General features: G+C 48.0%; 1 protein-coding gene across 5 annotated transcripts in view; it reads right to left on the reverse strand.

The window, feature by feature from the left end:
- SIPA1L3 (signal induced proliferation associated 1 like 3) overlaps positions 1-25,801 on the reverse strand; it is a 237,412-nt gene that overhangs the window by 126,103 nt on the left and 85,508 nt on the right. For all 5 annotated transcript variants that reach the window (XM_019432064.2, XM_019432058.2, XM_019432059.2 and 2 more), the window contains one exon: positions 17,770-17,837. The gene's annotated coding sequence lies outside the window, so the exon portion shown is untranslated. The remainder of the gene's footprint in view (positions 1-17,769; positions 17,838-25,801) is intronic.

Consider the following 25,801-nt stretch of genomic DNA (forward strand, 5'->3'; position numbering starts at 1 on the left):
GATGAGAGAGCACAAGAAAGCCCAGCCTGGCTCTCCCGCAGCGGCTCTGTTCCTGAATCAAAGGTCGCACTTCTGGATCTGGGCTGCCCTAAGATCTGACCTCCGTGGGGCTCTCTGCAACAGCACATGGCCAGAGGCCCTCAGGAGGAGCCCTCCCCAGCTGCTGTGTACCACCGGCCCATCAGAATCGGAGAAAGGCCGGGGTGAGAATACTGGGAAACCAAAGGAACCTGAGCTCCGGAGTCTGCCTGTGCCGGGTGCCATCGCTGCTCTGCCACCAGGGAGCTCTGTGACCAGGGACGTGTGATCTCCCTTGAGCTGCCTCATCTATAAAATGCGAGAAGTACCCATCTCACAGAATTGTTGTGCTGGTAAAATGAATTAACACGTGTCAAGTGTTTAGCATGGAGCCTGGCACAGAGAAAAGGCTTCATAAATATGAACTATGGGGCACCTGGGTGGCTTAGCTGGTTAAGGGTCCAACTCTTGGTTTTAGCTCAGGTCATGATCTCATGGTTCGTGAGTTTGAGCCCCTAGTCGGGCTCTGTGCTGATAGTGTGGTGCCTGCTTGGGATTCTCTTTCTCTCCCTCTCTCTGCCCCTCCCTTAACTCACTCTGTCTCTGTCTCTCTCAAAAAAATAAAAACATAAAAAAAATGAACTATTTTATCATTCTTATTTGATGGAATATATTTAATTACTGAAGTATAATTGCATACATGTACCTGTTTTGTATGTACAGGTTAATGAACCTTGACACACGTCTATACCTGTGTAACCCACACCCCAAACAAGACACAGAGCCTGGCCGATGACACGTATCAACTGAGTACTTTGTTCCCTCCCCTAGAGTTCCCCATCTCTGGGGGTTGGGGGGGGGGGTGAGGAGACCACAGGGACATGTATTCTTAGGGAACTGTGGTGGCCCAGGGGTTATTATAAAGCCATTTGTCCCACATGAATGAGGAGGCTGGAGCCAGGACCTCTTCCTTGTACACAAAGCCCCTTTCCAGATTTGGGTGGCCACACACAGGAGTTAGGACCTAACTCCCAGCAAGTTAGGGTCCGTCAGTCATCCCTGCTCCTCTCCCTGGGAGGCTGGGCAGCTGCACCCCTAAAAGGCTCTCCAGCAAGTTCACTTGTCCCCACATTCAGGTCCCCTTCTTGCAGCTCTCACTTACCAGATTCTTTCACCCCAATCTTTCCTGCAGAAACGTGGATTTGGCCAGGTCCCTCCCCTGCCTGAACCCCTTCCAGACCTGACCTCGGGATAAACTCTCAACTCCCTGGTCTAGGAGGCCCTGTGCTGTGCTCTGCCCTGCCCTTACCCTAGCCTCTCTGGCCACAGCCACCCGCTGCTCCCCCTTTGTCTCTCCTCCAGTCTCTCTGGCAACTTTTTTAAAACATAATTTTTTATTGAGATCATTGTAGACTCACATATACTTGTAAGATACCCAGAGATACCACATACAGGCACACGTCAGAGATGCTGTGGGGTCAGTTCCAGACTACTGCAATAAAGTAAGTATTGCAATAAAGTGAGTCAAATGAATTTTTGTATCCCCAGTGTGTATAAAAGTTATGTTTACACTATAGTATAGTTTACTAAGTGTGCAATAGCATTATGTCTTTAAAAAAACCCCACAATAACGTATATACCTTAATTTTAAAATACTTAAAAAAATTTTTTTTAATGTTTATTATTTGAGAGAGAGAGACAGCAAGCGGGGGAGGGGCAGAGAGAGAGGGAGACACAGAATCGGAAGCAGGCTCCAGGCTCTGAGCCGCCAGCACAGAGTCCGACACGGGGCTCGAACTCACGGACTGCGATACCGTGACCTGAGCCGAAGTCGGACGCCCAACCGACTGAGCCACCCAGGCGCCCCAAAAATACTCTTTATTGGAGTGACTGAGTGGCTCAGTCAGTTAAGCATCTGACTCTTGATTTCAGCTCAGGTTATGATCTCAGGGTCCTGGGACTGAGCCCCACGTTGGGCTCCACACTGAGCGTGGAGACTGCTTGGAATTCTTCTCTCTCCCTTTCTCTATGCCCCTCTCCTGACCACATACACACTCACTCAAAATAAATAAATAAACACCTAAAAATCCTTTATTGATGAAAAATGCTATCAACTCTGAGCTTTCAGTGAGTGGTAATCTTTTTGCTGGTGGAGGGTCTCGCCTCGATGTCGAGGGCTGCTGACTGATCAGGGTGGTGGTTGCTGTAAGTTGGGATGGCTGTGGCAATTTTGAAAAATAAGACAACAGAGAAGTTGGCCACACTGATTGATTCTTCCTTTCATGAATGATTACTGTGTAGATGTGATGCTGTTTCACCCATTTTACCCACAGGAGAACTGCTTTTAAAAAAAAGACGATCTTTTCAAAGCCTGCTGCTGCTTTCTCAACCAAGTCTATGTAACATTCTAAATCCTTTGTTTTCATTTCAACAATCTTCACAGCATCTTCACCTGGAGTAGACTCCATCCCGAGAAACCTCTTCCTTTCTTCATCATAAGAAGTCGCTGCTCATCCACTAAAGTTTTATCATGAGATCGCAGCAATTCAGTCCCATCGCCAGGCTCCCCTTCTAATCCGAGTTCTCTTGCTGTTTCCACCACATCCGCAGTGACTTCCTCCACCGAAGTCTTGGATCTCTCAAATTCGTCCATGAGGGTTGGAATCAACTTCTTGCAAACTCCTGTTCATGTTGATATTTTGACCTCTTCCCATGAATCACGAAGGTTCTAACTTCATCTAGAATGGTGGATCCTTTTCAGAAGGTTTTCAAATTACTTTGCTCAGAGGAATCACTTCGTACGGCAGCTAGAATCTACCAAAATGTATTTCTCAAATATTAAGACCTGAAAGTTGAAACGACTCCTTGGTCCGTGGGCTGCAGAATGGACATTGTGTCAGCAGGCGTGAAAACAGCATGAATCTCCTTGTCCATCTCCATCAGAGCTACTGGGTGACCAGGTGCATTGTCAGTGAGCAGTAATATTCTGAAAAGAATCTTTTTTTCTGAGCAGTAGGCCTCAGCATTGGGCCTAAAATATTCTGTAAACCATGTTGTAAACAGATGCACTGTCATCCAGGCTTTGTTGTTCCATTAGAGAGCAGAGGCAGAGTAGATAGATGGAGCATTATTTCTTTTTTCTTTAATGTTATTATTTTTGAGGGGGGCAGGAGGAGAGGTAGGAGGAGGGGCAGAGAGAGAGGGGGACAGAGAATCCAAAGCAGGCTCCACCCTGACAGCAGCAGGCCCGATGTGGGGCTCGAACTCATGATCTGAGCTGAAGTTGGATGCCCAACTAAAGTGAGCCACCCAGGTGCCCCGAGGAAGCATAATTCTTAGGGGCCCTAGGATCTTCAGAGTGATCACTGAGCACTGGCCTCAACTTAGTCACCAGCTGCATTACTCCTAACTAGAGAGTCAGTCTGTCCTTTGAAGCTTAGTGGCCAGGCATTGACTTCTCCCTAGCCGTGGAAGTCCTACACGGCATGTGCATGATCCCAGTTGGGACTGACTTTGTGCTCAGCGCAATTTCCCCGGGTTCATCCACACTGGTGCGTGGTACCAAGAGTATGTGCAACCATTCATCCGCTGAAGGACTTCGAGGCTGCTTCCAGCTTTTGACTGTTCTGAGTACAGTTGCTGTGAACAACTGTGTGTAGGTTTCTGTGTGGACATTAGTCTTATTTCTCAGGGACAGATAACCACCCAAGAGTGCAACGGTTGGATCATGTCGCAGTCATAGATTTAATTTTTAAGACACTGCCAACCTGTATTGGCAAGCGGCTGTACCACTGGACATTCCCGTGCGTGGAGTTATGAGAGATCCAGTATCTCCACATCCTTTTCACTGGCAACTGTGGTTCGTTCCTTCAACTGATACTGCCTGAGAAGCTCCGTGTGCCTGGTCCTATCCCAGATACTATTTTGGGTTTACAGTAACGAATAAGACACATCATTTGTATCATCAATCGTACATGCTAAAGGGTGTAGACAGGTGACACACAAGTCAACAAACTGATTCTGGTAAGTGCTAAGGAGAAAATAAACAGGGTGATGTGGTAAGGAGAGTGTGTGCAGTGTCAGGGGAGTGGGCAGGCAGTCACAGAACAGTGATTATGAAGCCTGACGGCCTGGGTTTGAGTCCTGCTCTGCCACGTTCTAGCTGTGTGGCTCAGACAAGTGACCTGGCTTACCTGTGCCTCAGTTTCCTCATCTATAAAATCGACAGTACCTACTTCATAGGGCTGTGGGAAGGATTAAATTAATCAATACCTGTGACACACTTAACAGCAAGGACCAGGCCTGGGTGGGGAACCCATCTGTTTAAGAGTCTCTAGAAGAGTCTGTCAACTACGTGGGTGGCACAGCTCTGGAGCCCAGGCTGTAAGCTTTCTGGGTTTCCTGAGACACAATGTATCCAACTGCTCTGAAGGGAGGCCCCCTCCCCCTGAGGTCACAGCCCTCCTTGCTTTGGGAGCAGGCAGCCATGGGCAAGCAGAGGAAGGACAGCAGGGCCCTCCACTCACCCAGCAACCGACAGACGTCACTCCGCAGAGGAGATGCTCAGGGTACCTGAGCCTCTCCACACCCCAGGAATCTGACACGATTCCCAGGCTGGAAGGTGGGCGGGGGGGGGGGGGGGGGGGAGGGACGACAAAGGGGAGGTGGGCAGACTCACCTGGGTCCACCCTGAGGGGCTGGGGCACTGATATAGGGCCTCCAAAAACAAATGGCTCACAAAATAGCTATTTCCTGTGCAGTGATGAGGAGACACAGGTCATCTGGAAACTCGCCTCCCCCTCCTGTCCCACCTCTTTCCGGGGCCTGGCCCAGGAGAGGGAACTGAGACAACATATTGGTTGGCATCTGACAAAATAAACAGGGAACCGGGGAGGGAGGGTGCAGTCGGTAGCTCCAGGTGTGGGGTGAAACGAGGCAATCTTTGCGGGGAGCAGGCTGGTCTCTTTTCTGAGAGGAAGGGATCACAGGTCAGCAATGCCCAGAGACTTTCTGAGACAGAGGCGGTGCTGCTGTGATCCGCGATGCGGCGCCCCCCCCACCCCCGGTGGCCGGGCAGGCATGGATCGACAAGCCACGTCTTTCCTGAGGATCCCTGAGCCTGGACCAGGGCACCTTCTCCAGATGTAAAGCTCCTTTCAACCCTGCACACTGAGTGGCAGAAGACAGCACGCTTCAGGGTGCTGCATGCTGGGCGAGGGCTGGAGCGTCTGACCCTGACCCTGGCTTGAGCAGGCGTGACAAACGGTCCTTGAGGAAGGAGTCAGGACACCAAGACTTGAAAGTACACACAGGAGTGAAGAAACCAAACGAAACCAAACCAGATAGTATGACTGCTCTCCTTAAAACCCTTCTGTGGCTCCCAGGAGCTGTGGGAAGAAAGTCCAAATCTCTATCACTGGGCCCCACGTGTTGGGCCTGCTGACTCGACCCCCGCCCCACCCCAGGACACACCGGCCTGGGTCCCTCCAACACACTTCAGCTGTGCACCATCTCAGGGCCTCTTTGCAGGCTATTCTCTCTGCTCAAAACACCTCGCCCCTGGGCGAGTTCCTATTTATCCTTGGGGGCCACTTCTTCAGAAAAGTCTTCTCGGACCCTCCCATCCCCACCCGAGCCTCAAATAAGACCCTCACCTCCCACCCTGCTATTCTCTCAAGGCACCTTGGCTTTTCCTTAGAGTTTACTTACCACTTAAATTATGTGGCTGTTTGAGTGATTATTTGATATCTATCTCCCCTACCAGAGAGGGAGTGCCATGAAGTCAGAAGAATGGTAACGGTATTACTTTTAACAACAGCCCACACTTACACCTACGGTGTTTCACAGCATTACCTCATTGATTCCACGCAACAGCTCTGTGAGGTCAATACTGTTAGTATCCCATTTACAGATGGGGAAGCCATGTCAGTCCCGCCACGGGACCGGGCACTTAGTAAATGGTTAGTTTGGGGACCACCCGGATGTCCGGGTTTCATTCCCGATTATTCCTTCCCCCTAAAACCCATGGTGGGAAGAGGGAAGATACCCAGAGGAGCCAGAAGCCCAGGTCCAGAAGACACATTTTTGTCACATTCTGGAGTGACAGCCTCTGATTGCAAGGGCTCCTTCAAGTTCTAATCCCTCCTCCAGAGAAGACCTTGTGCGGCTACTGTGCGTCAGATGTGGTGGCCTCAGCACCAGCGACAGAGCAACAAAGAGAACACGCGGGGCCGTACATTCACACAGCTCGTGTCTGCTGGGAAGGTGGGCACAAGGCCCTGTCTCGGAAAAAGATTGGGAGGTAGGGGAGAGCAGGAGGAACACACGGGTGGGACATCAACCTATTCTGTATTATCGTTAAGGTTGGATCCATTTCATACCTTTGTGAGATCAATTTTCTGTAAACTTGAAACTGTTCTAAAAACAAACAAATGGCGTGCCTGGGTGGCTCAGTCAGTTGAGCGTCCAACTTCAGCTCAGGTCATGATCTCGGGGTTTGTGGGTTCGGGCCCCACGTCTGGCTCTGTGCTGACAGCTCGGAGCCGGGAGCCTGCTTCAGAATTCAATGTCTCCCTCTCTCTCTGCCCCTCCCCTGCTCATGCCCTGTCTCTGTCTCTCAAAAATGAATAAAACAAACAAATAAATAAAAACAAACCCAAAAGCTCTTTCTTGAACCTGCGCCCATCAACCATTTGTCTGTCATGTCCCCAGCTTTCAAGGCTGTTTCCAGGCTCCGTGCTCTCTGGGTCTCTGCCTCCCCCAGATACCTCCTTCTCAGCCTCTGACTCTTGGACAGCTTTTCTCTTCTCTATCAACACGCATCCTTCGGTGATCTCATCTGGTCTCCTGGCTTTAAATACTGTCTCTTTGCTGAGGGCTCCTACATTTCCTTCGGCAGCAGAGACCTTTCCCTTCAACTCCAGACTAGGATACCGACTGCTTCCCAGCCAGCTCGGGCAGCTGCCTACGTTTAACAGACCCAAAGGTGCATATTCCTGATTCTTTACACCACCTTCGCTTTCTCCTTGCAAACCTCCGCTCAGGTGGTCCCCAACTCAAGGTCTTCCTGGTGGTGAGGACAAAACCTTAGTGCCGTCTTTCGCCGGCCCCTCTCTCATCCTACACCTAGTCCGTTCATACTTACGGTTGGTCCCACCTTGAAAACATGAGGACCTGCGTACATCCCCGCATAGTGTCTCCTGCCCGGACCATGGACTTATTAGCAGGAACTTCCTCCCTAGTTTCCTGGCTCCCACTCCTGCTCCCACACACAGCCAGAGGGACTCTTAACATGACTCAGATCACGTCCATTCTGTGTTCAGAACCCTCCCACTATACATTTAGGACAAAGCCTCAGTCCCTACAAGGCTTTGCATTAATTCTCTGACCTCATTTCCTCCTGTATCGTCTTTTATTTTAGCCATCGAGGTGGGTGTGGAATGTTATCTCACTATGGTTATCATTTGCATTTCCAAGATGATGATTAAGGAAGATGAGGCAACGCACTTTAAATAATAATAAATGGGTACCATTTACATGGCATTTATTATGTGCTAGGCATTATGCTAAGTGCTTTCATACCTCATGAATCCTTTCCAAACCTCTTAGGCTAGATGTGTTTTGGAATTCTGGATAATTTGGATTATTTATTTTAATGTTTATTTTTGAGAGAGAGAGAGAGAGAGAGCATGAGCTGGAGAGGGGCAGAGAGAGAGGGGGACACAGAATCAGAAGCGGGCTCCAGGCTCTGAGCTGTCAGCATAGAGCCCGATGCAGGGCTCGCCCCGAACTCACGAACCGTGAGATCAGGACCTGAAGTCGGACGCTTAACGGAATGACCCACCCAGGTGCCCCTGGATAATTTGGATAGTCTGTTTCAATCATGTTCCACCTGGGATCATGGATCTGTATTTTAAATCCCTGACTCTCCACAAACCATTTTATGAGGTAGGTAGTATTACTACCTCTAGTTTATAGATGGGGAAGCTGAGGCACAGGAAGGTAAGTGCTTTAGCCATAGGCACACAGGTGGAACTGGAGGGCTGGGGTTCCAGCACAGGCCATTTTTACTACTGTCATCTATACCAGTTCTTAGGGTAGCTGACTGGAAATTAATCAATGCTGAATGAGTGGATGAATAAATGAATGAATGAGATTAAGCTGGGAAAGTCGGAGAGCTCGGGCTCTCCAACTATATTGCTCGTGGCAGGAAAGTCCAACACCACTGAGCTAATTCTGTGTATTTAACCTAATTAATTTACTTTGATTACAAGAACTGTCCAAGTATAAAGTAAGATTTCCCCCCAAAAATGATGCTCAGAAATAAGAATTGTCTTTCAGAGTTTTCGTACTATTTTATTTTGAACAAAGTGGTATTTGGGAAAGACACATTAGCACCTAAAAACTTAGATGATGCTGGTCTAGATAACGATAAAAAGGCAGCATATGTTATAAAAGATTTAGAAAACATTCTCAAGGGCTCAACATCACAATCCCAAGTGTTGTGAGTCACTTAAACAGGTCCTTTAAATATTCTTTCAAAAAAGAATAGGAGCAAATAATTGTAAGCAGATCCACTTATTCTAAACAAAATACTGGATGTAAAAGTCTTATGATACAGAGAGTGGCATTAAACTAGAATTTTGAAAATGGAAAAAAAAAGTGTGTGTAAGGCAACCTGTCTTGAAGCAAAATGCCGCTGTGGGGGGTGAAATTTAATTTCCCTAAATTGACATTTTTAATTCATATTGGGATGATTAGTCTGACTCAAAAACAAGTACTTATGTAATCACTTTTATGTATTCACATTTATTCATTCACCCATTTTCAGTAACTGTCCTTAAAAAATGTATTTTCTTTTTAAAAATTTTTTTTTTAACATTTATTTATTTTTGAGACAGAGAGAGACAGAGCATGAACGGGGGAGGGGCAGAGAGAGAGGGAGACACAGAATCGGAAGCAGGCTCCAGGCTCCGAGCCATCAGCCCAGAGCCTGACGCGGGGCTCGAACTCACGGACCGCGAGATCGTGACCTGGCTGAAGTCGGACGCTTAACCGACTGCGCCACCCAGGCGCCCCAGAAAATATATTTTCTTTTTAAATGTAACATAGCAAGTTAGTGCCTGTACTTCAGAAATTACCCATACACAACTAAAAGGAAAATTAATTGGAAAAAAAAAAACCTGACTGATATATATGACTGGGTTCTTGAGGCTTGGGATACAGTCTCCGATGAAAACATCATACATAGGTTCAAGAAGTGCCACGATAGGGATGCCCGGGTGGCTCAGTCGGGTAAGTGTCCGACTCCAGCTCAGGTCTGTGGGTTCGAGCACCACGTCGGGCTCTGTGCTGACAGCTCGGAGCCTGGAGCCTGCTTCAGATTCTCTCTCTCTCTCTCTCTCTCTCTCTCCCTCTCTCTCTCTCTCCCTCCCTCCCTCCCTCCCTCCCTCTGTCCCTTCCCCGCTCACGCTCTGTCTCTGTCTCTCAAAAATAAATTAAAAAAAAAATAAGTAACATTTAAACATAAATAATAAAAAAAAAATAAAGAAGTGCCACATCATAAACACTTCAGATGAACGTGAAAATGATGGATGCTAGAAATATGTGTAAATGGCCCAAAAAGTGACTCTCGTGACAAGGATGTCTGTGGAGAATGTAACACTGTTTTCATGGTATGTGAGAAGACGGAAGCAACATTTAGATTTCAGCATTTTTGATATCGTGATTCTAAATGTGTCACAAAGTCAATAAACTTTAAAAATATAAGTAGACAGCTGATTATATTATTTATAATCCCTAAACATTTCAAGTAGGCCCCAAAACTTAAAAAAAACAAAAAAACCAAAAAAACCCAACTCTTTGAAAAGATGGGAAACACCATGTTATAGGACACATGTGGTTTTTTTAGCCCAAGTATTTAAAAAGATTTTGAAGGAACACATTAGCTTGCAATCGTGATCATCTTGGAGGATTGAGTCCTTTGATTTCTTTTTAAACAACAAGCATTACTTTGATAATCAGAGAAGCGAACAAACAATACAGGTTAATAAATGTGAAGCTCACCCAAGGATACGATGAAGTAGTAGTCCTCACCCTTGGCCGCACCCTGGAAACATCTGGGGAGCTTTAAAGTAAACACCCCACGCCTGGTCCCACCCTTGGTGATTCTAATGGACTGGTCTGGGGTGGGGCCCAGGCCTTGGGGTTTCTTAAAACTCCCCACATGACTCTAATATGCGGTGAGGATGAGAACCATTAAAGCAAGATTTTTCAGATTTTTTTGTAGAACATGTTACTAAGTGTCTTTTAAAAAATAAGGTCTCGCAGGCGAAGATGCAGGATCTTTTCTGCAAGATTTCTGAGTCTGTAATGTGCAAATGTGTACCATGGCTTTCACAGGAAGAAGACGGTGCAAGGTCGACGTTTGTGTCAGCGTATGTGTGTGTGTCTGCTCAGCAGTCCTTCTCTTGAGCAGCCATGCCATTAGCAAGCCCTGTCCAGTCCACCTCCCAAGCTGCCCCCCCTTTCCCCCCACCTTGGTCCTGTCCTCCATCGCCTCCCATCTGGACTATGGCAGCAGCCTCCCCATTGCCCTCCCACCGCCCTTACAGTTCATTACCCACAAAAGTGAGCTAGCAGAGGTCCCTGGGGCACACACAGTTTGCAGAAGCTTCTGCTCCCAAAGGAGAGTGCCCCTAGTGTCCCTAACTGCCACACTAGGACTGTGGAAGGGACCTGCCTTAAAGTGTAGGCGGCATCAGGAACAGCAGAGCTGTGGCAGAAGGAACTTGGGTCCTCAATACCACTGTTGAGCTACCATGTCACAAGCCCAAAAAACAGCCCAAAGAACCTCTGGACTTGGTCCCTGACTGGACCTCTGGACACATTCCCTGACTGCCTACGCCAGCATGCATGGGGTTTTCTGTCATTTACAGCTAAAAACATCCGAGCTATACACTCTCTATTACAAAGTACCCTATGTATTGGTCATACATATATATTTTTTTTAACCAGGTAAAATCACCTTATTTGCTTTTCTTGTTTATTGTCTAGCTCCTCCTTCTAGAACTTCAGCTCTACAAGAGCAGGGACATTTGTCTGTCTTGTTCACTGCTCTGCCCCTAGTACCTGAAACTCTGCCTGCCAAAGGGCAGGAACTCAGTATTTGCTGAAACAATGACTGAGCTCAGTTCTTGCAACAGCTCCAAAAGGTAGGTGTTCCAAATACCCATCTCCTCCTGACTTCTCCCTGTAGTGACCCTGCAGTTACACTGGCCTTCGTCCTGTTCCTTCGCAGAGTCAAACTCTTCTAGCCCAGAGCTCCCTCGCATTCCATTAAAGTCTACTGATCCTTCAGGCCTCCTCCCAAATGTCAGTCCTCACAACAGACATCTCCTGATCTCTCCAAAACACATCAGACTCCCCTTAGATATGCCCTGCTGGTTCCTCCATCAGGGCACTTAGCACAGATGCAATCACACAGCTGTTTTTGTAATTACTTAACTTCTGTTTCCTCCACTGAGAATGAGTTCCAGGAAGGTGAGGACCCCTTTGTATTGCCAAAGCTCTAAAGGGTCTGGCCCACAGAAGGTGCTTAATAAATACCACACCTGAGTGTTGTGGCCAGGACATTTACTGTTCACTGAATACCCACGTACCTCCACATTTCTAGCCCCTTGCAGCTAGGCAGGGCCATGTAACTAGTTCTGGGTACGAGCGGAAGTGAACTGTGTCACTTTGGGCCTCAGCATCTAAGTGCTGTGCTGTGGGAGTCTCTAGTTCCCTGTTCTGCCACGGTGACCCTGGAGGCTATGTGTTCTAGTCATGAGGCTTCAAGACTGGAGCCCACATCGACCTGCATCTCTGAGGTACAAGGTAAAGTGCCCCCTGCCAACCTAACCTACCTTGTGTCACAAGTAAGAAATTGACATTCGTTATTTCCAACTTCTAGGATTTCAGGGTCAACCTGTTATCGCAGCAGAAGCTTGCCTATCGCTAGCATTCCTGAGATGGAAGGAAGGCAGCTAGACCCAGAGACAAGGGTGATCACAGACTGGGAGGTGAGTATCAAGGTTGTGCGTGGCCTCCTGTTGCCAGAACTGAACCTCAGTGAAAGGAAGGCGGTGGGGGTGGGGGTGGGGGTGGGGGTGGGGTGGATAGACGGACTACTCCCTGGGGAATTGCCACTTTCAATTCCTGATGCAAACGATGAAAGGACACAGAGCACCCACTCCCTTCAGAAAGAGCCCACCTCGAGGCCCTCATCAGACACAGCTCCTCAGGGATCACAGTCAAGTCTCAGCCCCTGGGGACAGGAGGAGGCTCAGAAGCCAGCAACACCCTGGAAAACCCTATTAGCTAGAGGAAGCTGAACCAGCAAGACTGCATGAAAGGGCCCGGGCTAATTCGGGCTGACAACCTTCCCTCGGAATCACCCACTGGGGTTCTGCCCTTCCAGCTCCATCCCAGAGAATAAATCACGCTGTCAGGTCTAATTTGGGATTCAGCTGATGGGCTGAGCAGAGCATCCATGCGTTCTGGCCGCAGAGGTCAAGGGCAGCCCACGTGCTAGCAGCCAGTGCTGAAAGGCCCAGGGACTGGCTAGGTGGAAAAGGACTGGGAAGCCAACAACAGTGGGTTTCCAATACACAACAGAGACACTCTGCTCTGTTCCTGTGCGATTTCTGGCCCAGGTCTCAGCTGAACGAGCCGTGTCCCCAGAGCACAGCACTGCTAATCCTGGCACCATACCAGCTTGGGCACAAGGTAAACACTCCTATTTGGTAAATAAGTAATCTTAACACCACCAGCTAGTGCTTACTATCTTACGGGCTGGAGACGAAGCTGCCTAACCTGGGACACACAGTCAAGGCTAAGGCATATAAGCCACCACCACTGCCGCTGTCACTGCGGCCACTACCACCACCATCTCATGTATTATGTCGCTACTTTGTGCCAGGCACTACTCTTAAGTATTTGAGATTCATAATCACTTTTCTTTCTTCTTTTTTTTTAAGTAGGCTTCATGCCTAGCATGGAGCCCAATGCGGGGCTTGAACTCACGGCCCTGAGATCAAGACCTGAGCTGTGATCAAGAATCAGATGCCTAACCGACTGAGCCAGCCGGGCGCCCCCCATAATCACTTGTCAATTCTCAAGGGTTAGGAAGCTCCTGGGTTACACTCCCTGCTCTGCGCGTAGCCGGACTCTGGAGCTCTTGCTCTTGGCTACCACGTGAAACCATTCCTGATTTCGCCATTTCGATTTCAAGAAACTTGCCCTGAAATGTCAAGTTAGGGTTCGGTGTCCCCCCAAGTTCCCACAGTCCTGTGGCTTTCCCCTATTAGAACTCCCATCGCTCCAGGCTGTTTACCCAGAGATCTCTCCCACAATACTCTCTCTCCAGGAGGGCCACCCTGTAAGCCTCGTGCCCAGCACAAGAGCAGGAAATGGGAAATGACCAATGTTTACGAGACAGATGGATGGAAACCCAAGTCCAAACCCCTAATTTTACAGAGGAAGGGATGGCGATTCAGAAAGAAGAAAGGGGAGTTTCACTGAAGACAGGGGGAGTGGAGAAGGGCAAACTGCTCCTTGATGAATCTCTCTCTTCTCTAAGGCCCAAAGCTGCTTCCAGGAGCCCCAGATGACCTCCAGGTTGGCTAGCCACCTCCGGGGTCCACCATCCCCTGGGCTTCCCCCATACAGCCCTGAACTGCTCTGGGCTGTCACTGTCACTGAGGGCCTGCCTCCTTCCTGGGAGGAGGAGCCCCATTAAGTGCAGGGTCCACCAGCCATGAGGTTACTACCCCTCAGGAATAGGCACAGAGAAGGAGCACGTTAAATGTGTGCTGAATCGACCAGCAGAACCCCAAAAAAGGAAACAAGGCCTGAGCCTCATTCTAGAAAGATGCATTAAAAGCACAGGTAAGATTTCTTTGGAAAGGGGAGGCCAGGACTAGCCTTCTCAGCCATCTGCAAGCCAGGAAGATGTGCGGTGCTGGCTCACCAGGACTGGACCAGGACCAGGGAAAGGTAGAGCACAGGGCGGACGTGATTCACAAGAAAGCTTTGTAATGACCGAAACTTCCCCAAAGAAAACACGCTGCCCTGTTCCTCCCCTGCTGGAAGAATTTAAAACCGAGGTCACACAGCCAGCAGTCTGGGGACCCCAGGTTACCTCTTATGAGGTAACCAAGTGTAATGCCAAGAGCGAGGGCTCTGGAGACAGACTGCAAAGGTCCCCACCCTGGCTCCCTGACTTGGTAGGTGGCTTTACCACTCTGTGCCTCAGTTTCCAAGTCATTCCTGTGGGGAGATCATAGCAGCGACTTCACAGGGTGGGTGCAAGGGGTGAATGAGATCATGCGTGTAAAGTGCTCACAGAAGGGCTGGGCACAGAGTCAGTACCCATTAATGTTAATTATTATTGTTTCCCTTCCCCTGTGGAGCCAGACACTGTTGGCTGGCTAACCCGACTGACACTCTCAATTCCCTTTTCCTCTGGCTTCCTCCTCAGGAGAGGCTGAAAAAGCTAAATGAAATTTCCCACCTTCCTTGGAGCTAGGGGAGGCCACGTGACACATTGCTGGCCAGTGAGATGTAAGTGGAACCTTGTGGGAGGATTTTGGGGAGAATTCGTAAGTGGTCCAGAAAAGGAAAACACGTGTGGCTGGGTGTTGGCCTTCCCCTCCTTGTTCTGACTGGAGCTACAGCACTAATCTTGTAATCGTGAGGGAAGGCCGAGTAAATCAAAGAAGCTCCAGGCTGGACACCACTCAGCCTCTGAACTAACCAAATACCTTCATGTTTGTTGTTATGGGAGAGAAATCAATGCTCGGTGGTTTAAAATGCTGCAAGCTGGGCTTTCCGTTCTGGTAGCTAAAAGCATTCCTGGCTGATGGACCCACCATAACACAAATGGTTCAGGGCACCTGTCCGTGGTAACTGTTTGCCAACCTCTATTCAGGTCCCCGGATGAGAACCCCCAAACTAGAGGAGAAAGAGTGGGAAACTGAATTAGAATAGTGCCTACCGAGCCTCAGTCACCGTGTTCTGCTCTTCTTTTCAGCTGTATCTAGTCCCATCTATGCAATTATTTACTTAATATTTTCTTTAAACCAATGCGTTTTTATTTTTATTTATTTGTTTTAAAGTAATGTCTACACCTAATGTGGAGCTTGAACTCACGACTCCGAGATTAGGAGTTGCATGCTCCACCGACTGAGCCAGCCAGGAGCCCCACTAATCCAATTCATTTTTAAACTTAAACACACACACACACACACACACACACACACACACACACACACACACGAGTCTACTGGGGCCCCCAGGTGGAGCTGTCAGTTGGGCATCTGACTATTGATTTTGGCTCAGGTCATAATCCCAGGGTTGTGGGACTAAGCCTCACGTTGGGCTCCATACGGAGCCCGCTTGGAATTCTTTCTCCCTCTGCCCCTCTCCCTCTCTTGTGTTCTCTTTCTCTAAAATAAAATAAAATGGAATCTACATTACTACCAAAATGAAAAATCAGTTATCTTTTGTTACAAAAGCAATTTAATAAATAATAATAATAAACAAATACAAGGTAAACAAAATATGTTCATCCACAAATCACTAAAAGTTATCTGATGTAGCATAATTTGGGTTTATTGGACTAGCAAGAATTCTTCATTTTTGCTGTCTATCAGGAAAAAAAAATGTCAGAGGATCTGGCAATGCTTTGCATTTTTACAGGGCAACAAAAGGCGACAGCTAAGAAGGGGCTGCCCCACCGAGAGGAAACAGTGTCCTGTTGCTGCAATTCCTGAAACCCTGTTTCGAAGTGAAATAATTTATTTAGATCTCCTGCTGGCTGGTGGATGAATTAGGTTGGGAGCCTTATTCTTATTCAGGGCTTCCTCAGAGAGGCCTTCCCGGATTACCTCGCCTAAAATCACTCCTGTTCCTCCTAGGCAGCCCCATTCCTGTCTTACGGACTTCTCCTACATTCACTTGTCTGTCTGTTGTTCTATTCTCCAGTAGCATGTCAGTTCCCACAGGGAAAGGATTCTGCTTTGTTCACTCCTGAATCCCCAGTACCTAGAACACAACAGTAGGTGATCAAAGGCATATTTATTGGCATGGTCATGAAGCACAAAGAAAGACTGAGGAACCATTACAGACTGGATGAGAATAAGGAGACAGGACGAGTAAACACAGTGTGGCATACTGGATAGGACCTTGGAACAGAAAAGGGCCATCAAGGGGGCACCTGGGTGGCTCAGTCAGTTAAGCATCTGACTTTGGCTCAGGTCATGATCACACAGCTCATGGGTTCGAGCCCTGCGTCAGGCTCGGTGCTGACAGCTCAGAGCCTGGAGCCTGCTTCAGATTCTGTGTCTCCCTGTCTCTCTGCTCCTCCCCTGCTCTCTCTCTCAAAAATAAATAAACCTTAAAAAAATTTTTTTTAAAGAAAAGAAAAGGACATCGGTGGAAAACTAGCAAAACTTGACTCAACTCTCTTAGTTCACAGTACTGGACCAGTGCTCATTTCCTGGTTTTGGTAGCTGTGCCAAGGCTGCCTAAGATGGTGACATTAGGGGATGCTGGGTGAAGGGTAGGTACGTGAGCTTTCTGCACGCTTGGTGTAACTTTTCTGGGGTCTAAAATTCCTTCAAAATAAAAGAGCTAATAAAGAAATTGTGCTGAGAAGCATCCTTTGATGGAAATGCAGCCCCTTGAGACTGTTCCATGAACACGCTCCAGGTACCTGGGCAGAGCCTTGGGCCAGGATGAAGGAAGGTGAAGAGACCCAATAAGCAGCCAAGAAGAGAAGCTGCTGTCTAGATTCACTCGGTTCCCAAGGGTCAACCCGCTGGTCCCTGCAACTTAGCCAACATCATGGTTACACAAACCGGGCAGAGTCTGGACGTCAGAATCTTCTGTTCTCCACTTGCCATACCATTAAGGGCATTTGGTGCTTCGAGGATCAGACAGCGCCCTCACTCCCAAGCACCCGCATGGCATCCTGCCAACAAAGGTTGGCGCCCTCATTTTGGAATGCCCCACTGGCAACTGAGTGCCATCGCTTTGCCTATGCCAAAGACACAGAACAGGATGTTCACTAGCAAAGTCCCCATAAACCTAATTATAACATATTCAAAATCTTTATATCACAGGTATTTGCCATATGTACATGTTTTAATTCTGTGTCAGTACCTACGCTGTATCTTCAGCCTACAGAGGAACAGCACATCCACACAGGGTGGGTGAGGGGGCCAGTCTGTCTCTTGATGGTGGTGGGCAGTTACACAAACATTGCAATTGCTTACGCTCAGAGAACTCTATGCCAGAGAGTGAATTTTATTCTGTGTAAATTTAAAAAATTGAATTAAAAAAGAGTGTGATACACAGATGTGTGCCACGAACAAAGATCTCCGAGATACTCTGCTGCTAGGGATGGTGTGGAAACACACTGTGGAAGCACCCACATACAGCATGACTTCTCTTCTCTTTGTGCTGCGAAGTATGTAAGTGCGCATGTGCGTTAAGTAGGACTATTCGCGGGAAGAGGTCTGTCATGACACCCACCTGACTGCTGACGTAATTAGCTCTCAGGGAAGGTGTTAGACTTGCAGGTGATGCATAGGACAGTGAAGGAGACTTTCATTTTCCCCTCAATACTTTTTCAAGTAATTTTTAAAGATAATAGAGACCTATGTGGACTAGTTATAAAATTTAAGCAAACAGCCACACTGTACTCACCCTCAGTGTGTTCTGGGCACTATTGTCCCTCGAGGGTCCCACGAGAGCCAATGTCAAAGACCGTGCATCTGTGGAGAAGAACAACACAAGGTTATGTCTTTGGCCAGTCTGAGTCTTCCTGCCGCAGTTTCTGTCATTTACAAATTCACCCCCTCAACAAATGTTTACTGAACACCTGCTCTGTGCTAGGCACCAAGGGAACACCAGTGACCAGGACAACACTGCTGTCCTCAGAGAGAAGACATTCCAGTAAAGGAGGAAGACAATAAAACAAATACATGATGCGGAGTCAGGGAGTAGTCAGCAGTCTTGATGGAAACTAAGCAGGCTGAGGAGAATGATGGGCCTGCTGTTTGCAAGAGTGGCCACAGAACAGACACCTTAATTCAGGAGGACCACAGGCTGTGTGACTTTCTGTGCAAGAGCATTCCAGGCCATGGGAATGGCCAGTGCAAAGGACCTGAGGCAGGGTATGTATATGGAGAATTTTAGGAGGAGCAAGGGGCCCATGTGCCTGGCACAGGGTGAGTGAGGGGGCGAGTGGTCGGAGACGAGGGCAGGGAGGTGATAGCGGCAGATGGAAGGCCATTATAAGGATATTTCCTTCAGACAATTTTGAATAGAGAAGTGGCAGAGATAAATAGCGCTTGTCCTGACTTGTAACTTTATAGTATTAATTTATGTTTTAAAATACTTAGTATGGTTGTTCATATTTGAATGGCTATATCATGAAAACTGTATATTATTAATTTATGTTTTTGAATATTTAGTATGGTTGTTCACATTTGAATAGATATTTTATGGATGAATGAATGTCTCCACTGTCTGTATTGTTCACCCTCATGTTTCTGTTTACGCCAGGTTTACCAAGTCAGGGAGATGAGATCTGAGAGGATAATCCAGAACCTTCCTATAAGGAATGGCCATTAAATAATGACTCTCACTCCCCCTGTGCCAGGCCATGTCCTAGCAGACATGTGCTAACTCATTTCACTCTCTCAATAACCCTAAGAAATAGACGTTTATGATTACATTCATGGTATAGAAAAGGAAACTGAGGCACAGAATGGATTAAAAAAAAAAAAAACAACTCGCTAGCTGAAGCTGCCTGGCCAGTCAAAAGTATATTACAGATGGGATGAACCCAGGAAGCCTGGCTCCAGAGCCTACTCACCTACTCCTGATCATGTGGCTAAGCCAGTGGCCATGGCGGTCAATGAAGAGAGAGCTAACTACAGGCAGATAATGCCTCCCTTTCCCCAATAGCACGATGCCCAAACGCTACTCAAACACCAAGGCTGAGCTCAAACTCCAGCCAGCTCTCAGGAAGGAAACCTAGCGAGTAGCTAGCCAGCTCTCCAGAATCTAGGAATCAGGATATCTTCAATAATCTTGCTCCTAGAGGTTCCTGGAGAAACCCAAAGGGGTTCTTAACTTTTCTCATGCCAGACAGCCCTGTGGGCAGCCTGCCAAAGACGAGTGTGGACTCCTTCTCAGAATCATGTTTTTAAGTCAACAAGATACAATACCCAAGGCTATAAAGGAAACCAATTATATTAAGATATCAAAGTATCTGTAAAATAAAACCTAATCTGAGATACAGTAATATTCGTGCTTCTTTATGAATGCTTTAAATTATAAGATCCTAATGGTGTGTCCAATAACCATAGTAATTTAGAAACAGATGAGTGTAAGTGATATTTTGCAATATCTGCAATAATCGTAATGTGATATGGAAATATTTTTAATTTCTAGTGGTGACAAAGTCACAGGTACTGCAATACAACTGTAGCTTTGGCTCTCATTCTGAAGAAAAGGAAATGCTAAATTCCAGATGGCAGAGGGAATAAAGATGTAACCTTTTTCTCAGCCAACTTTGCGATCCTCTAAATTCTATCCAAGGACCCTTCAAGGGTCTATGGACCCAGGATTAAGAATCCCAATAGGGAAAAGGCAGAGCAGATTCCTAGGGAAGGTAATAACCGGGAAGTGTGGGGCAGATTCAGATCCTTGTGAACACTGTATGGGAAGGGGTCCTGGAGGGCTAGCCATACAATCCAGGTCTGGCCAACAAAGCCACTAACCTCCTCTTTCCTGCTCCTTGCCTCAGAGATGGCTCGGAGTGGCCCTGGCATTGAAGCCATGGTGATTAGGTTCAATAAAAGCAGTCTCAGGACATATCCTGGGACTATAGGGAAAGAGATGGGTTTATTTCTCTTGGGGCACTGCTTAGCTGGTTGGATATATATACAGAGCGGCTTCAGAGCCTATCTGACAACAAAACCAACACAAAAGAATACAGAGCCACGAGGTACAAGGAAACAGGGTCCTGGCAACCTCATGTGAGGCTCTGGATCTAGCCACACCTGAAGCTATTCAGTGCACAATGTCCCAGGAAGTAAGTGCAAATGCTTCTTTTTACACTTAAGCAGGTTGACCTGAATTTCCATTTGTTCACAAAACCAAATGACTCAATTACACAGAAGGGCAGAGTTGAGTGCAGTTCTTGACAATTCCCATAGCTCACTACCAAGGCATTTAGGAAAGCACAAAATGAAATTAGACAGAGTTACTATACATAGAAACAGCAAATACAGAAAAACACACACTCTTTAAAAACTCAGAAATAGTCTCTTGGGTAGTTGGCTTTCCCCCAAGCTGGTCTATGAAGCCCTGACAACTGTGGTTTTCAAGATGCTTGACAGGGCATGAGGGAACCAGAAGCACCCAGAACATTTCCTTTATCACCAGACTTTCCATTAAAAAAAAATTCCTGGGATGATCAGAAAGCCCCTGCAATAAAGCTCCTGTAAAATTTTAATAGCTGCCTTTTAAAATACAGCGGAAATTGCTTTTCTGCCACTCTCATTCTTCCTCCTTCCTTTCTCTAGAGTGATGTATATGGCTCTTTAAAGTCACATCAGCAGTGACTTGTGGTGGTGCCACATCTCTCTGACTGGAGGGAGCTGTCATATCCACCAGTGTGGGGTCCCTCACACATGGGAGGGGTCACAGCAGAGAGGACGATGCTGAGGGGTTGTGGAAATGGCAGCAAAGGTGGGCTACAGGGTCAGCAATTCAGCCAGGACCCCAGACCTCCCAGAGCCCCTCTTCACACCACCTGGGAAGGGAAGAGGCCCTTGGACTTGCCTCATCAATCCCAGCACACCCGCCAGAGCAACAGCCCACCTGGTCGCGGGGCCACGCGTCTCGCTTCCCAGGGTTTATACCAAGAAACAGAATCCTAGATGACAGAAGCTGGGGTGAGGGGATAGCCTGGCCTGACTCACAGTCTGACTGGTTCCTCCCCTCAGCCACAGCAATTGGCTCTGGGAGGGACACATGATCTAAGCAGGGCCAATCAGAGTAGGCCCTGGAAAGTTTGCTGGAATTACTGGGGGGAAAGGGATGGGATGGAAGGAAGGTAGGGGCTGCTGAAGGCCTCTCTGCCACCTGGGAGGTCGGGGGAGGGGGGGGGTACCGGAGAAAGAAGTCAAAGCTGACAGAGGCAGAACCCAGAAGCGGAGAAGGATAGCTTCCTGACAAGAATACCTGAGTGTTGGCTCCAGTCAGGCCAGCTCTGGGACTTTCAGGTCCCAAAGCCATTAACTTCCTTGTGCAGTTTAAGCCAGTTTGAGCTGGGAAGATTCTGTCATTTACAACAGAAATCACTGACTGATGGAACCGGAAGGGACCTCAGAAATCAATACAGCATTCCTTCATGTTTCGGTGAACACGATCTTTTCTAAGAAGCTGACAAAACAAAACTATGTCATGTCTCTCCAGAAAGAGGGGGAAAAAAATACCCCCACAAAATATTGTGTTTCAAAAATGCTAAAGGGCTCTGAAGCTGCTGTCCATAGGAACTGGGTGAAGAACACTCTGATCCAGTTTGAACTGTCCACTTGATGGATAAGGAGACTGAGGTTCAGAACGCTTATGTGGCTTGTTTGGGCCCAGGGGGAGGCAGAGCCAGGCCTCTCTAGAGGGTCCAGAGGTACGGTCCTCAGGCGAGACTGCAGAGGGTAAGGGGAGGCAGCGGGTGAGGCTGCGGAACCCCATGCCCCCATTTAGCAACACAGCAGCTCCACTTTTTTTCTGCTTTAAAAATTGGGCTTTCAGGGAAGTGTCCGACAGAAGTTCTACCATTCCACAGTAACATATGGAAAGCCGATCTCTTCTATCACATTTCAAAGTATTAACATGTTACTGACCTTGGTTTTGATCCTCACTGACATCTTAATGAAGCAGGCATTATTGCCATGGCTCTGCGTGAGGTGCTTCTGCAGGGGCAACCAGCCAGGGTGCTGCTCTCTGATCCCAAAGCAGCCCGAGCACCCGGGCCTTTCTGCTCCTGTACTTCTGGGCCTCACATTTCTATTCTTCCCTTAGATTTTGATCTCAGCTCGTACGGAAAGAATCATCCGCTTACACCTCTCCACTCCCCTTGGCTTGGTCCTCCCTGCAGACCAGGTCAAGAAGTGGTGGCTGATCTGACGGGTCAGAGATTACGACCCGTAATCTGGCACCTGCCCTTCCAGTGGGCAGGATTACTAGCCCCAAAGGCTAGGACGAGGCTCTTTTCTCTCCCTGTGCCCAGAGATGGTGGCTTCCTCTGGTGCTCTCTGTCTTAGAGCAGGACACACAACCCTGGCCAGTGTTCATCCACCCTCTAAGATCGCCCGGGGCACACGCACTCCTCCTGACCAAGTGCTCATGGGGGCAGCCAGACCTTTCTCCTCCGCGCAGCTCGCTGTGCAAGTGGCTGATCTAGGCACTAAGACTTAAGGTAAAGGAGAACCCAGCTCACTGGGGGCTTTTGCTACAAGCTCCCTTCTCCTTTCTAGACTTTACCAGAGCTTCACATTGGGGCCACAGGGACCTACCCACCTATTAATAAAGAGGTTCAATCATCTTTCATTTAGAGAAGATTCCCATTATGCCCATCCTCATCCCACCTTTGGAATAGGGACTTAGGAAAATATCTGTTCATTCAACTGTCTCTACCCACCTGCCAACAAAGAAAAGCTGCTGTGCGAAGAAAAGACTTTGCCTTGGGAAAATCTAGGCCCTCAACTGCTACACTGTATGGCAGCCGCTGAGATCATCTTGCAATTAATCATGCTTTCTCTTAGGACCTATATTCTATTAATAACACACTAACGACTTAGCACTAGTTCTTTCATTGATTGATTCAGTCCACAGATATGACTAGGGCGGGTCACTGACTTCCAGGGTCGTACATCCTCATTTCCTGTCCCCCACAGAGGATAAGCATCATGACATAGGGCTCTGGGGACTTCACTGTCCTACCTCCAGCCTAGCCTAAGTAACTCCGCGGTAGAGTGGCTCAAGACAGGCCTCTGCAGAGAAACTGCTGAGGGAAGGCAGCAACGTGTGACCACTTCACGCACAGCCGACTGGCCAAAATGTCAGACTCTGACACCACCGAATGCTATTGAAGTTACAGGCTAAGGGGAACTCTCAGTCACCGCGGGTGGGAGCATACACAGGAACAGACATTTTGAGACCGCGGCTGGCAATTTCTTGTAAAGAGGAAGAGACGGTAACCTCAGTGACACACTTCACTCCCCCACTGACTGGGATTCCCTGCCGAGTTCCCAGACCCATGTGGCCTTGCAAATTCTCACTCTGGTTTAAAGCATGAGGTTTTTGCTTTGATTTGACTACATGCCAGCACTGTTTTCAGTTAACTATCAACTCGTTTGACCCTTAGAACAACCCTGTGAAGAGGGTCTGCTAGCATCCCCATTTCTAACCGACCAGCAAACTGAGGTACAGAGAGGTAACTTGCCCAAGATCACACAGCAAGTAGATGGCACAAATCCACCGGGATCTGAACCTAGTTGATCCGGCTCCAGAACTGCCAACAATGCCACTTCCCAAACACAGCAGTTAAGAGTATGGGCTGAGCCCCGAAACACATCTGACTCCACATCCAGACATCGACTTCAGATGGATCAAAATACAAGTGTGTCTGGAAGAGAACACAGGAGCGTATCTTCATGTTGGTGTAAGTGAAGATGTCTCATTCAGGAATTCTAGGAGAGTGTCCGTCTCACAAAAAGACGCATTCAGGGGCGTCTGGGTGGCTCAGGCGGCTAAGCGTCTGACTCTTGGTTTCAGCTCAGGTCGTGATCTCGCAGTTCGTGAGTTCGAGCCCCACACTGGGCTTCGCACTGACAGTGCGGAGACTGCTTGGGATTCTCTCTCTCTCTCTGCTCCTCCCCCACTTGCCCTTTCTGTCTCTCTCTCAAAAATAAAAAAAAGTTTTAAAAAGACTCATTCACAGTCTCTGTCCCTTCACTAGCTTGGAATGCAGGTGTGATGCTACTCGGATTTGAGAGGGTCCCACTTGTCTCCAGAACACTACTCTGCCAGAACAGAAGGACTGAATTCTCTGGGTGCCCTGGCCCCCTGGGAAAGTGGGTCCGGCAGCCATCTGTGGCCACGAGGGGGTAAGAGAGCCAGAGGAGCGCTGGCGTTGACCATGCCCTCTGCCACACCATTGAGCCACATCTTCTCCCTCCAGATGTTACTTGACACACGGCATCTTATGTACTGAAATGACAATGCTGCCTGTTTCAGGCCGATACTTGCGGCCAAATGCACGCCTAACTAAGACATCTTGCCTCAGCCAGGATCTGGCTGCCACGGGCTGTGGAGAGTGCGAGCGGCCACGAACACGGATTTGAAAGTGTCTCAAAAGGACTCAGAGATGAACTTTGGGAATCAGATTTCCACTAAGCGTGACTGGTCACAGGCATCCAGGGATGACGTGGTGTCTGAATTAATTCTCGGGGGACTTGAACTGCAAGCTGCCTTCTTTCTCCCTATGGACTTGTAAGAGCAGTCGGGGAGACTGTGATTTTAAGGGCCAAGCCCAGCCCGCTGGCACAACTGCACTGGGGTCTGCTGGCCCCAGGCTCCCAGGCTGGCGAAATCTTGCAGAGCTTGTGGGTCCTTTTTCCTCCTGTCACCAGCCATTTGCTAGATGTGCCAACAGTTAAGCCCCTTCCTGCACTCCATAAAGACAGCTCGTCAATGTGGTTGACTGCCGGGTGCTTTTCCACAAAGCACTCCCACAGATCTCAGCTAATCAGATGGAAGATGGAAGAGTGGTCAATCTACCAAAATAGGTCAGTCTTTATTTTTTAATCCTCTTATTCATAATATATTGAAAGGGAAGAATGAAAAAAAAAAAACATCATTAGTAAGAACATCTAGGATTACTCAACCTGTCTGTGCCTCAGTTTGCTCACCTATAAAATGGGGATAATAAATAATAATTGGGGTGTTGTGAGGCCTAAATAAATTATTCTATGAAAATGTTTATTTATTTATTTTTTAGGTTTTTATTTTTTATTTTGAGAGAGACAGAGAGAGAGACTGCACGTGCACGCAAACAGGGAAGGGGCAGAAGGAGAGGGAGATAGAGAATCTTAAACAGGCTCCACGCTCAGCATAGAGCCTGATACAGGACTTGATCCCACGACCTTGGGATTATGACCTAAGATGAAATCAAGAGTTGGATGCTTAACCAACTGACCCACCCAGGCGCCCCTCTATGAAAAATATTTAGAACAAAACCTATTACATAGCGAATGTTCGATAAAGGTGAGCTGCCATTGTTCTTATTGCTGGTGACATGGTGAATTTTTTGGATGGAAGGTCTGTGAAAAGCTTCAAAACCCCACTCTCTGCTCCACTGGACACACAGAGAAAGGCACTGCTCTGATTCTGGCCCCTTAGGGAAGGAAGGAAGCTTGAAGGTCCGGGCCAGGGAGGAGAAGCTGGCTCCAGGGCCCAGGGTACTGTGGGCAGGAAACAGACCTACTGGGTGCTAGCTGCCCACCCAGTAGCCATCCTTCCCTTTCTTCTCCGAGTGCTCAGCTAATGCAAGATCTCCCAACCTGCCCTGCAGCTAGGGGTGGCCAACAAGAGGTAAGCAGAAGTTGTTGTGGGGCTTCAAGGAAAATTCCTCACCAGAAACATGGAGTGGACTACAATT

Source organism: Panthera pardus, unplaced genomic scaffold (genome assembly GCF_024362965.1).
Source record: "Panthera pardus isolate Hobbes unplaced genomic scaffold, ASM2436296v1 HiC_scaffold_18, whole genome shotgun sequence".
Taxonomy (NCBI): domain Eukaryota; kingdom Metazoa; phylum Chordata; class Mammalia; order Carnivora; family Felidae; genus Panthera; species Panthera pardus.